We start from the raw sequence: 13894 nt of genomic DNA on the forward strand, positions 1-13894 counted from the left end.
CGACCCGCTCCTTACACACCACGTCTGCTTCGCGCTGGAGAGCCACACTACCCTCCCGTGTCCACCACACTCTCTCTGCGTGCAACGCCCCTCCTTCCGCACCACCACACGAGGTTACAACCGAACAAAGATCCCACTTCCTCCATAACAGTTTCCCGGAAGCAGAAACGCAGATATCGATAGCAGAGGGAAAGACAACCATGTAACCACTTAATGACAGACAACCTATCAAAGAAACATGTCAGGGGAAGAAAAAGAAAACCAACGCACTCTAAACACAAGGTGTAGCAGGAGTCGATACACGGCTCAGATGGATTATCTGTTGATGAGGAAACTCGTCGCAATCAGAGAGGTTTGCTAAAATGAGACAAAGCAACTGGGCCTCGCGGGCTAGGCGTGCAGTCTGGAGCGCCTTATCACGGTCCGCGCGGCTCCATACGTTAGGGGTTCGACTCCTCCCCCGAGCATGGGTGTGTGTTATCTTAGCGCAAGTTAGTTTAAGTTAGTATGTAAGCTTAGGGACCGATGTCCTCAGGAGTTTGGTCCCATATGATTTTACCACAAGCTTCCCATTATTTACAAAGCAGCTGGAATCCACCATTGCGATGTTCACACCGCCATTGGGGCTCTTAGGGCAGACCCCGTCATTATCAGTTCACTGGACAGAATATTAATCATCTTCTTAGTAAAGCACAGTGGTCGCAGTAGTATCAATCGGAGTACACACGATACAGGATGACAGGAGGTATCACTCTTGTCGTGTCCATAGCAACATCGTGAAGGAAGCGGGCCAATTTGTTGGTGTATCAACGCGGATCTTCCAAGTTGTCTGCAACGAATGGTGTGTCTGCAACGGATGGTGTACCACTCACTACCATCTAATGTGGGGTGACAACAATGGCTGGAAAATGAGCGTTACAGCCTGGAACCGGAAAAGTGTCTTTCAAACTCGACAAGAAATACGGCGCATTTATACTCTGTGCCGAAGCCGGACCTCAAACAGAAACGTTACCTTTTTGCAGACATAGGAGTTGCTGCTTCAGAACCAGTTTCCGAGAAAACATTGCGAATTAACTGCATGCAATCGACATTCGGAGTCTGGTTTCAATCGAAAACGGTCACTGCTCACAGTGACATACACGGTCCACAGTAATATGACTACAATCTGTGTTGAACGTCACACTGAAATAATCTCTTACAGACGAAAGGGGGCTGTACTGGCAGTAAAGGGTACATGAAACGCGTCGGGGAGGAGAGGGGGACGTGGAAAACAACACTGTCGTTGTGTTAATGAGGAAACCGACTTATTTATTTATGATTATTGCGTTTCGGGCCAAGTTTGGAAGCGCTTCCAAAAAGGCTAAGTTTATCAACTGTTCGTGTTCCATAGTGAAACGTGCATGGCAAAATCGTTTTATATAAAACCTGGCTGTAATAGTTGTGATGCACCACGGCAATAAATGACATAACTGATAAATAGTTGCAGAGATGTGAGGCCACCTTCATTGTACTGTTCGCGACATGGATCATCAACCGAGAAACCTGGCGCAGCGGGCTCGACATAGCTGTCGGAACTTTCCAGAACGTCATTGTCTTTCTTCCTGCACGTCTCGCAGCGATCCATGCTGAAAAAGGTGGTCACTCAGGCTATTGATACGTGTCACATTAATTGTACTGGACACTATTTAAAACTGCACGTCTGCGATGTGCCATACAAAATGGAAACTCGACTGTAGCTTGTAATCCTACAGCAGCTCACCTCAACCTCTCGATACCAGCAATATTCTACTGTGTTTCTGTAAAGTAGTTAACATATTCCTGAGACAACATTCAGATTTGATTTCATTAATGTAGAGGTACTTTGATACATCAATATGTTTATGTTGCAGTGATATTAATCTTATGTGTATTCTTTCTTTTGTCACTATGATCTTTGTCGTACTTGTAACTCTGATTTTTGGGCGCGTAAGCGGTTACTAGAGAGTCAAGTCTTGGTCATCATGTTGAAACGACGCAAATTGTAGTCATTTGTGAACTTTAACAGTGAGGAAGATGTTTTCAAGTATGTTTTACATTGTGTAGTGATGTTTTGTGTGTTACGTGATGTTGCAAGAAAAGTAATAAAAAAAGAAGTGTAACTCAAATTCGGAGTGCTGATTACTTTTATACATCACCATTGTGCTAACTTGCAAAAGTTTAATCTTCAAGAATGGTTTATGAAACACATCTATAAAACTTTTGCATATCGCAGATTAACACTTAGGCCTCTTTGCATCCGAGCTTGGAATCATCACCACCTAGATTTTCGACGATTGAGCCATGAGTTTACAACAAGACCAGCGTGGAAAACACGAAAAGATGAGTGCCTAGTTTTTCCATTATTTCATTAAATTACTTTATTAACTGTGATCTAATGACACCTGCCACGTAATATAACTTTGATGTTGCCCAAAAATGCAATATATAGCAGCGTGAGTGAGAAACACTACAAATCATAATTAATTTTTGATCTTTGTTGTGGTAGGGATGTTAGAAGCTATTTAGAAGCACGTAGACTCCGGCGACGAGTTGCGATTGTGCATCTTTTCAAAAGGTACAAGACGTCATGTCCTCCGGTTGTCCAGTGAGGTCAATTTCGGTACCATTACTTGGCCCATTCCTTCAGGTCAGTTTGGAGAGCTTTACCTTCTACCTGTTCGTGATGAGTATCATTTGGACACTCCTATCTTTAATTATGATAGCAGCCTTCTGCACTGAGATGCAAGCGTACGTTCCTGATTTAACGAACACAGATACACTCTGTAACATCTCAACTAAATCGCCCGACCTGAGCCCCACAGAAAATGTTAGAGTCAATTGGGAACAGTGGGTGAAATTTACAAGTCAACATCGCGGATTTGTTGTACCTCTAGGAGATAATAAATGAGTGCTTTCACTTGAGTATGGTGTATCTAACGAATTTTTTCACTGCTGTGAATTCTGGCCGTTATTACGGTAACAGACGATATTAGAAGACACGAGGGTGACCACATGGAGCCCGCCATTCACATATTTCTGTCCAGAAAGTATCTGCTATTCTTATTTGGATAAAATTGTCTAATTATTCAATCTGCAGGACGCTGCTTTTTATTTCAAACTACCGGTTTCGGGCAGTGTCGTCCATCTGAAGATCATATGTTGTAGTTACAGAACAACCTGTCGCAAAGGAACCGTCAGTTCATTATCGTATTCTCTTGTAGCTGACAGTGAAGTCCTTTACGACAGATTACTATGTAACTGGAAGATATGACATGAAGATAGTTGACATTGCCTGAAACCGGTAATTTGAAAATGAAATGTAGCGATCTGCAGACTGAATGTATTAGATAATTTTGTATAAATGTGCTATCTCTATAAATCTACCCTCGTAGATGACAATGAAATGATAGTTCTTTTAGGACAGGTTACTCTGTGAGTACAATATATAATCTGAATATTGGTGAAAAAGCCAGAAATCGATAATTTGAAAATAAAAATCATCGGCAAGGGAGGCTGAACTAATTAGATAACTTTGCATAAATCAGTTTAGACTGACTAGTCATTATCAACAGCCCGTAAGTACTTCCTGACCAATGGCACATCGCAACTTATTAGGACTTGTAGTAGCCTACAGTAGTACAAGTTTATATGCCAACTAAAACTGCAGATGACGAAGAAATTAAATAAATGTATGATGAAATCAAGGAAATTATTCAGATAGTGAAGGGAGATGAAAATTTAATAGTGATGGGTGACTCGAATTCGAGTGTAGGAAAAGGGAGAGAAGGAAACGTAGTAGGTGAATATGGATTGGGGCTAAGAAATGAAAGAGGAAGCCGCTTGGTAGAATTTTGCACAGAGCACAACTTAATCATAGCTAACACTTGGTTCAAGAATCATGAAAGAAGGTTGTATACATGGTGGAAGAACCCTGGAGGTACTGACAGGTATCAGATAGATTACATGATGGTAAGACAGAGATTTAGGAACCAGGTTTTAAATTATAAGACATTTCCAGGGGCAGATGTGGACTCTGACCACAATCTACTGGTTATGAACTGTAGATTAAAACTGCAGAAAGTGCAAAAAGGTGGGAATTTAAGGAGATCGGTCCTGGATAAACTGAAAGAACCAGAGATTGCACAGAATTTCACGGAGAGCATGTCGGAACAATTGACAGGAATGAGGGAGAGAAATCCAGTAGAAGAAGAATGGGTAGCTTTGAGGGATGAAGTAGTGAAGGGAGCAGAGGATCAAGTAGGTAAAAAGACAAGGGCTAGTAGAACTCCTTGGGTAACAGAGGAAATATTGAATTTAATTGATGTAAGGAAAAAATATAAAAATGCAGTAAATGCAGCAGGCAAAAAGGAATACAAACGCCTCAAAAATGAGATTGACAGGAAGTGCCAAATGGCTAAGCAGGGATGGCTAGAGGATAAATGTACGGTTGTAGAGGCTTATATCACTAGGGGTAAGATAGATACTGCCTACAGGAAAATTAAAGAGACCTTTGGAGAAAAGAGAACCACTTGTATGAATATCAAGAGCTCAGATGGAAACCCAGTTCTAAGCAAGGAACAAACAAAACTTGTTTCACATGTAGTGTTGGTCACATAAGCTGAAGTTATAAGATTCTACTGCATCAAAAGTATCCAGGCACCTATTATTGGACATTTGGCGTTGAAGGCAGCTTGACCTCTTGTGGTGACATTTTCTGTGAAGTATCTAAGTGTCTGCGCGGAAAAGTTAGCGCATTCTTCCTCAAGAACCGTAACCAGCGAATTCGAGTTTCTAACTTTGGATTTACATCGAAACTCTGGGCACACCAGTCTATTTCAGGAATGGTATTGACTACAAAACCTTTCCTTATTATGTGCTGCTTCATGCATGGGAGCATTGTCATGCTGACACAATCATCGTCCCAAAAAGTTCCACCACTGTATTCAGCATACATTGCTGAAAATGTGTTCGTGTCGTACAGCAATGAGGACAATTAGGAAAGCATACTATAACCACGTAGCACTCCCACACCATAACACACTTTCTACGTACTTCACTGTTGGCACGACGCATGATGACAGGTAACGCACATAGGCAACTACCAGACCCAGACGCTTCCACTGTAGTGTAGTGTGACTCGTAACCCTAAATCTGACCATTCCATTCCTCCATCGGCCAGGTCTCAACCGTCGCTTATCACTGACTACAGAAGCGTGTGGCTCATTTGGAGCTGCCCGATGATTGTAATCCATTTTGTTACCAAGTTAACCGAGATCGGTATAAAAACTTTATTTTAGATAACTGGTTTCGGTAAAACTAAGTTACCATCCTCACATTACAAGAAGTGCTAAAAACTGTTATCAAAATACTGCAACATTAACCCCTGATAGAGCCAAATGACAACATACCTTTGAGCCGTGCCTGGGTCGCTTTGATGCCGTTTGTTGTTTTGCATTTTGTCGCAATCTAGTGGCGTCTTATTTCTCCTTGAGTTACTATCATAACTGTAAGTAGGCTGTTTAGGTTTTTTTTATTGGTAACCTCACGTAGTGCTTTGTATAAAAATCACTGACTGTGCTGTGTGAAGGCTGTGGTTGGTTTGCATTGTTGGAGTAATATTCGCCATTGTAGTGTTGGGCAGTTGGCAGTTAACAGCGCGTAGCGTTGCGCAGTTACAGGTGAGCCGCCAGCAGTGGTGGATTTGGGGAGAGAAATGGCGGAGTTTTGAAATTTGTAAGTCTGGATGTCATGAACTGCTATATACATTATGACTTTTGAACACTATTGAGGTAAATACATTGTTTGTTCTCTATAAAATCTTTCATTTGCTTACTATGCCTATCAGTAGTTAGTGCCTTCGGTAGTTTGAAGCTTTTATTTAGCTGGCAGTAGTGGCGCTCGCTGTATTGCAGTAGTTTGAGTAGGGATTACTGAAAGTCAGATTGCGTTGCCCTAAGAAAAATATTGTGTGTCAGTTTAAGCACAGTCATGTACAATTTTTTTAAGGGGATATTTCATAACGAGTTGCTGACTTGCCTTTGTCAGTGGCAGCAGCAGCTCTAATCGATACTAGAGCTGCTGTGCCATCTTTGGTGGGACAGCTATATTTCCGTGTCGTGGTGTGTGTGGCAGTCGGTAGGTTGGGACAGAGCAGTGAGGAAGCCTGCGGCGCGAGGTCAGGCCGGGACATCTGGTGGCGTGCACACATGGTTGGATTGTGAGGCGCTAGCTGCGAGAGCTACAAAGTTCGTTGCCCACAGAACCTGGACACTGAAGTTCAGTAATCAGTTAACCTGTTATGAAACCTCAACTGCCAGTTGTTGATTCCTGGAATGTTTCGGCTAGCAGTAATGTATGGTGTGTTGGAGTCGGGGAAATTTTTCACCCGTCTGCCTGTATGATCTTTAACTATTAAATTGGTTTGGAGAGCGCAGTGAATGGCACTAGCGGCGTTTTCTGCCTTGTGGCTGTTAACGCTCCAGTTACCTGGCCTGGTCGTTAGCATCGTTTTCCGGCAGTGTGTTTTTTCGCCATGTTGATGCTGTCTGGCACGGGGTGTAATTCGATCGCCTTTTAGTTGTTAGTTCATATTTTTTCTGAAGAGTGGCTATTGTGCCTTGGCTGTTCTTAGACGTAGTGCTGCTAGTATCTTCGTTCTCGACTCATATTTTCCATTGTCGTACCTTTGGTTGGGCAGAAGGGAATTGGTTCGGTTGTTGGTCAGTCCTTCAGCCATCTCTAGGTCATGTTGCCATTCGAGTATGTAAGCTTAGTCTTGGCTGCATGTCTCACCCCACCTTAGTTAGAGCTACCTCCTCAAGCCGACCCTCAGAACAATTCTGAGCAGCACTGTTCTGTTGGTTTTAGATTGTGATTTTCATTTTACTCTCATGTGTTGTGCAAGATCTTCAGCCGTCTATTAATTTGGTTTGTTTTAATTTTAATTAAGGCCTTCAGCCGACTTAAATTAAAAATTTGAAGATTGATTTGTTTAATAACAAAAATTTTTAAAGTTTATTCTATCTGAAATTCTTGTTTTCTAGGCCCTAGGTACTGAGTTGTTCAGTGTCCAGCGACTGGCCTTCAGCCGAGCTTTTACGTGAAATGTTTTTAAGGTAAGGCCCTCAGCCCTTTTAACTCAAAATTTTGAAGATTGGTATGTTTAATACTAATTTTAAAAAAATGATCTAGCTGAAATGATATCCAGGCCCTAATCCCTGAGTTGTTCAATGTCTTGTGTGTGGCCCTCAGCCGTGTATTTAAGTGAAATACTTTTTTAAAAAAATAAGGCCTTTAGTCGTATGTATTCCTTAAAGCAATTTTTTGTAACATGTGTTCAGGCCTTCAGCCATTCTTGCTTTTGGTGTGGTTTTAGGCCTTCAGCCCAGGAGGTATCTCAAGTTTTCTTAACTAGGCTTTCAGCTGTATTGTTTTAATTTGATCGTTTTAACGGAATGTGTAATTAAGTGGTTCTAAGCAAAATAAAAGTTTGTTTGTTTAGTGCAACTAACAGTAACTGATTACAGCCTCCTCCACAACCATAACCTGATCCGCTCTGTGCTGCAAAACCAGATTTCAATCTTCATAAAGATTATTACAAACATCTTGTTCCAGCTGCACAAAAAATCTTTCCATTGAAAGTCCAGGTACATAAACACGAAATGAGAGATGCGTTGGCACGTCACAAATTAAAAAAATACTCTGTAAATCATAATTCACCAAAACATCGTTCCCATAACAAAAGACGTCATGCCTAAACACGGCGCCACATGACTAGCTGTCAACAGCCAATGCGTCAGACGCACTGACCACAAGCACAACAGGTGTCGCTGCGGTACATTTATGGTATGAGTAAAAGTCAAATCCGTAATTTAAAAATAGCCGTGATTCCAAATACACATATATAAAACTTCCTAAATATTTATAAACTGATTTTTGATGATTTCTTCATGACAGACTACTACCAAGAAGCGCCATACATCGTACTTATGATCCTTGAGATATATCATTACAAAACTGCAAGTACCTTAATTTAACAATATAATTAAGTAAGCGACAAATATTGTTACAAAAGAAAAACAAAAATCGAGTACAACGCATCATATTTAGTGTAAGATAAAATTAGGCAACGTGATGGCCTTGTATCAGGGCTATGAATACTCCGCAGGATACCAACGCGAGAACGTCAAAAATAATTACAGCCCTCGTCTTAGACCTAGCACACGTATGTATGTAGCCAAAGAATACTGCAGCAACACCTGTTTTAGTTGTGGGCAATGTGGAAACGATCGTTTGCCTAGTTCCGGTTTACATTGTACGTGAAGTGATACTGACCCTGCTACTTACCTTAGAGGACAGGTTAAGCAAAGGCAAACCTACATTTATAGCATTTGTAGACTTGTAGCGTTTGACAATGTCGACTGGAATACTTCGTGTGAAATTCATAAGGTTGCTGGGGTATTTATAACTTGTGCAGAAACCAGCTGATAGTTATAAGAGTCGAGGGGCCTGAAAGGGAAGCAGTGGTTGAGAAGAGAGTGAGACAGCGTTGTAGCGCATCCTCGATGTTATTCACTCCGAGCAATCAATAAAGGAAAGCAAAAAAAAAATGGGAATAGGAGTTAAATTCAGGTGGAAGAAATTAAACCTTTGAGGTTTGACATCAAAGAACTTGAAAGTGCGGTTTTAAAGGAGGATATAACATCAACATCAACAAAAGGAAGATAAGAATAATGGAATGTAGTCTAATTAAATCAGGTGATCAAAAAGATCAAATGTGAGTGAAATCTTATGGGAATTAACTGCTACGGTCATCAGTCCCTAAGCTTACACACTACTTAACCTAAATTATCCTAAGGACAAACACACACACCCATGCCCGAGGGACGACTCGAACCTCCGCCGGGATCAGGCTCACAGTCCTTGACTGCAGCGCCTGAGTCCACTAGGCTAACCGCGCGCGGCTAAATCAGGTGAAATTGCGGGTATTAGATTAGCAAACGAGATGTTTTTTGGTATTTTGGCAGAAAAAATCTAATGATGGCGGAAGCAGAAAGGAAATAAAATGTAGTCTGGCAGTGGCAAGAAATGCGTTCTGAAGAAGATAAATTTGTTAACATGGAATGTAGAATTAAGTGTTTGACAATCGTTTCTGAAGAAATATATCTGGGATATGTCCATCTGTGGAAGTGAAATATGGACGGTAAACAGTTCAGACAAGAACAGAACACAAGCTTTTGTAATGTTGTGCTACAGAAGCATGCTGAAGATTAGATGGGTAGTTCGCGTAACGCGTAACTGATGAGGAGGTACTGAACAGGACAGAGGAGAGAAGAAATTTGAGGCACAACGTGACTAGAAGAAGGAATCGGTGGATGAGACACCAAGGGATAACGAGTCTAGTATTCGTGGGAAGTTTGAAGGGGAAAGGCGTAAATATCGTAGAGGGAGATTAGGAGATAAATATGACATCTAAACACAGAAGGATGTAGGTTGCAGTTCTTATTTGGAGATGAAGATGCGTGCACAAGGTAGAGTAGCAAGGAGAACAGCACCAACAGCTCTCCGGACAGAATACTCCAACAATAGCAACAACATATTTTGTTTTAAATTTCTGATTGGAGGCTTACAGGGGAAACAATGGAAAATACAAAGCGTAATTGATGACGAAGAGGGCGTATACGGCAAAAGGATATTAAATAAAACTTCTGATTTCGAAGACAGCTAAACCGACGAAAAAAGAGGAATTTGGAGAGCGCAGAGAAGGTTTGAGGGAGAGAAAGGCCCCTAGCTCTTTAATAAGTTTGCGCCGCTGCTTTCGATAGAGGCTGGATCCAGGTTCGATCCTTTTCTTACTACGGACTCTCCGACGAGATGCAATCAGCCTCTTGAGGCCAAATGAGCTGCCTGAATAAAGAAGCAGTCGCACCATCTGGATCCATCATGTGCCGTGACGGCTAGAGGGTGTCGCAATATGCTGATCACGTGTCCCATTACCACAGGCAGCAGTCGGGCAGTCAGATCAGGCCAAATGCCTAATCCTTGAGTGCTGTTTACGTTCACTCATTAAAGAAACGATGTAACCAAGACTGAAACATAGACATCCCACAGTTGATCTTTGTCATTTTACTGAATTATGTTAAAGTCCAGGTAGTAACTCTTTTATTAATCACAGTCACTGCCTCGGAGGTACATTTTATATTACGATTGGGAGATTTAGCAAGCCAGACTACGAGAGCTTCGACTAAGACGATATAAGTTATCATTAATATATTGGCACTGGTATAATGAGAAACTAATTTCTCTTCAGTGGCGATTCCGATTTTGGCTTGGTCAGCTCTCGTAACACATACGATTATATAAAAGGTTTTTCATTATTTACAATCTTAGATCACCCAAGAATAGACTCTGTTGCGAGAAATAGCAATACAATTTCTCCTAAAATTATTTTCTGGTGTGACCTGATGAACGCGGAATAGGGGTGGAAAAATTTTGTCCACAAGTTGCACCCCGTATTTAGGGTCACATGCTGGGAACAGCGAAGAAATCGAAATCAATATTATAGAATTATATTCTGAACTATTTTAGTGTATTTTCGTTGCATTTTGATTTCTCGGTGTAGTACAACAGTTCTGTTTCGATAGACATCTCTTCAATACGGCAAGACTTCGTACGGTACGCAAAGAAGTACCCAGATTACTTGTGTGACAGAACTACAGTATGGCCATGTCATTGCATCTGCTGCCCTAACACCGGCACAGTTACAACAATCAGTCGTGGTCGCTTTGGTCTCACCATCAATGCGGAAGGAACAAAGCTGACCCCAGAGTAATTCTCACGGAATTCAATATCTCCATCCTAGACACAGCACTGTAGCAAGTTTTTCGGTTTTCATAAGAAAGTGCCTTGTCTAAGCGATGTAACTGCGAATAGACATTCGTAAGAGAATTGGGTGCGGCGGGGAGGTTTATTTTCTCGTTACAACGTTGTCACTGTGCAGGCTGCAAATTGTAATTCACCTACCTCAGAACGACGTCTACTCGATGTCCCTTCACTTGGCAACGTACATACTTGCAAGATGATGTAAAAGCACCGTTGAGAAACAAAAACACCATATAATATCTACACTTACCAAGGCCGCGCAACTCTAGTTATGAAAGAAAGTTCTGTAGAAAAACTGTAATTTCATTTTGTCGGACAGTAAGAAAATGGATGGGCTCCTGGAAAACAATGTAGAAAATTTAGACACAAAAAAGTTTATATCGTCCTTGATAGATAAAAAAGGTACTATTCAGTCGACATTTAAACTATTGGCTATTTTCTTCCAGTTCACAACTCATACACACATTTCACACGCACAGCAGCCAGAAGTATGTCCAAACCCGACCCGAATTAAACAACGTTTTCACAGTCATTAATTTCACCACTAATTTGAGTTACCACATTCGGTTCTTCTTCTGGATTTCGAAAAAAGAAACTGCTTGCCACAAAATGCTTTGTGGTTGAATATTAAAACATACCACATGGATACTACGAAGGCCAATATTTCACACGCAAATATTTGTCCGACAGATTTAGTAAAAATCTCCGGAATTTCGCCAAGTAGTCCTCAACAGGAACTGCTATCGACGTAGCTCACCAATATCTCAAACACTAAGAATTTCTTCATCTTACACATTATTTTGACTGGCACTAGTAACATGACCGCCCGCGTTCAAAGCTAGCGAGCAACTTCCTTCTTCCAGCCTCCCTCTCAGTATTACTATCAGGTAAAGAGTGGGAACCGTCTCATTTCTGATTGGCTGACCATACTCGCTGCCTGTCAGAATCTTAGCTCATGAGCATATTCGTGCCAAAACTGAGCGGCACCAATTCTTAAACACAGACGCATTTGTGTCAATCTGGCTTGCAAATATTAAAGTAATGTTTAATAAACGAAAACGAAAATACTATAATTCTGGGAATATTCTTTAGATACTGATTTTACTCCAGTTGACTTTCTGGCTGCTCTGTTACAACAGCAATCATACCTAGACATACGCCATCAACAAAGTGAGTAAATCCCCTAGTATCATTTTTCCACGACAGGCTTGTGTCACTCTTGCAGGTTACTGAAGACGGTATATAATGCAACACTGGAATTGAACAAATATCCCACATGCACACTCTTATTTACTCACATTTGCTCCCACAACCAATAAACACAAATAAGAACTTTGTCTCATTTTTATATTATGAAAACGAAAAATAATTAAAGTTTTAATATGAAAATCTCAATTAATTAATTGTGCACTCTGAGAGTTCGGTTAATGTTTTACAATCATACCAAAAGATAAACTATCATATTTCTTACCTGAATTTAGTTCGCTATGTGTCAGTTTTTTACTTTTTAGTAATTTCTTTAATTTCCGAGACTATGATAATCACCATGTTGAAATTTTTATACAATCTTCTCCTCAATAACCAAAGTTAGTTTACTGATTTTGAAAATGATTGAATAATATTTAATATCATTTACTTAGGTTCTTGTAGGTGGTGAATGTACGCGTCCATTGACAGACCTTGAATAGCATTCCCATGTCAGGCAGTGACAGATACTAGTGTGTCTCTCGGTTAGGCCGCTAGATGTCAGCCCCAAAAGTTACATGCAGCAAGCTATCCTGAAACAAACGTTCGCTCGGAACAAGTTGCGATGCTACATACCCCCTAAGAATTTAAAATTTCTCTTAATTACATTTTATGGTTCTTATTGCTTCCAGAAGTTGAATCTTTAACTACCACAACACTGTTTATCAAACATTGTTTTCCTCAAGTAACCAAACAACTAAATTTAATGACAGTATTATATACACATACATAGAATATCAGAGGCTAGGAATTAGTAGCATACAATCAAATTATTTTACAGAAAATTTCCATCTTTCTCCAAAATCACATTTTTCTGAAAATTAAATTAGCAAAGTATTTACATTGAACTTTTCTTGAATTTAAAACCTTCTCTGAACAAAGTTCTTCATTTTCACTTTGTTTTTAATCAAAAAAATAATTTTATTAATTCGCCTTAACAACATTCAAAAATTTACTAAAATACAATTTAGGCTCTGTGTAGGGTGTCCCTTCCTGAACCTTAACAGAATATATTCACGTCGATAAGGGGTTTCGTCTTTTTACCTAACATTTCTCTGACAACACGTTGGGGTTCTGATAACTGTCTCCGATGAGTAAAATGGGATCCTATCATTTCTAATCAACACTTACATATGGGTCACATCATGGCTCGTCACTGGGCTATATAATTCTAGCTCTTAGTTACGTATTGGTGTTCTCTCTCTGTCTTGTATCGGGTTCTGTAGAGGTTTTCCATACCTGCAAAATTCAGTACATCTGAGTATCCATCCGTGACATCTACTTCGTAACTTAACACCCATATATACTTTAGTCAGCAATTGCGGTGTGAACGGACAGAGTTACAGTTAAACGCCTGCCAGCGAATTTTGAGTGGCATCGCGGTGGACTGGTTATTTGACCGGTGTACCACGCTAATAGACTAGGGGCGAATAGAAATCCTTGACTTCATCAAGGCGTAGGGAGAGTTTGATTGGCGAAGGTCAATACAGATAGAACGAGAGTTATCTTATTTGTCAGCAGCGAGCGGCGCAGACAGCAGTCATCGCAGCTTACGGTATTGTGCGCTACAGCTATTGCGGGCCCCATATTTCCTTCACAACAGTGCACTTCACTGCATTTCACACGTGACAGCCTCGGCTGTACCTAGCAACATTCTATAGGATAATTATTCAAGTTGAGTAGGCGCGCCTCTCAGCCAATCTGCCAAGTTAACAAGCATCTTAAACTTTGTGTAGAAATTTTATTAGCG

Source organism: Schistocerca gregaria, chromosome 6 (assembly GCF_023897955.1).
Source record: "Schistocerca gregaria isolate iqSchGreg1 chromosome 6, iqSchGreg1.2, whole genome shotgun sequence".
NCBI classification, from domain to species: Eukaryota; Metazoa; Arthropoda; class Insecta; order Orthoptera; family Acrididae; genus Schistocerca; species Schistocerca gregaria.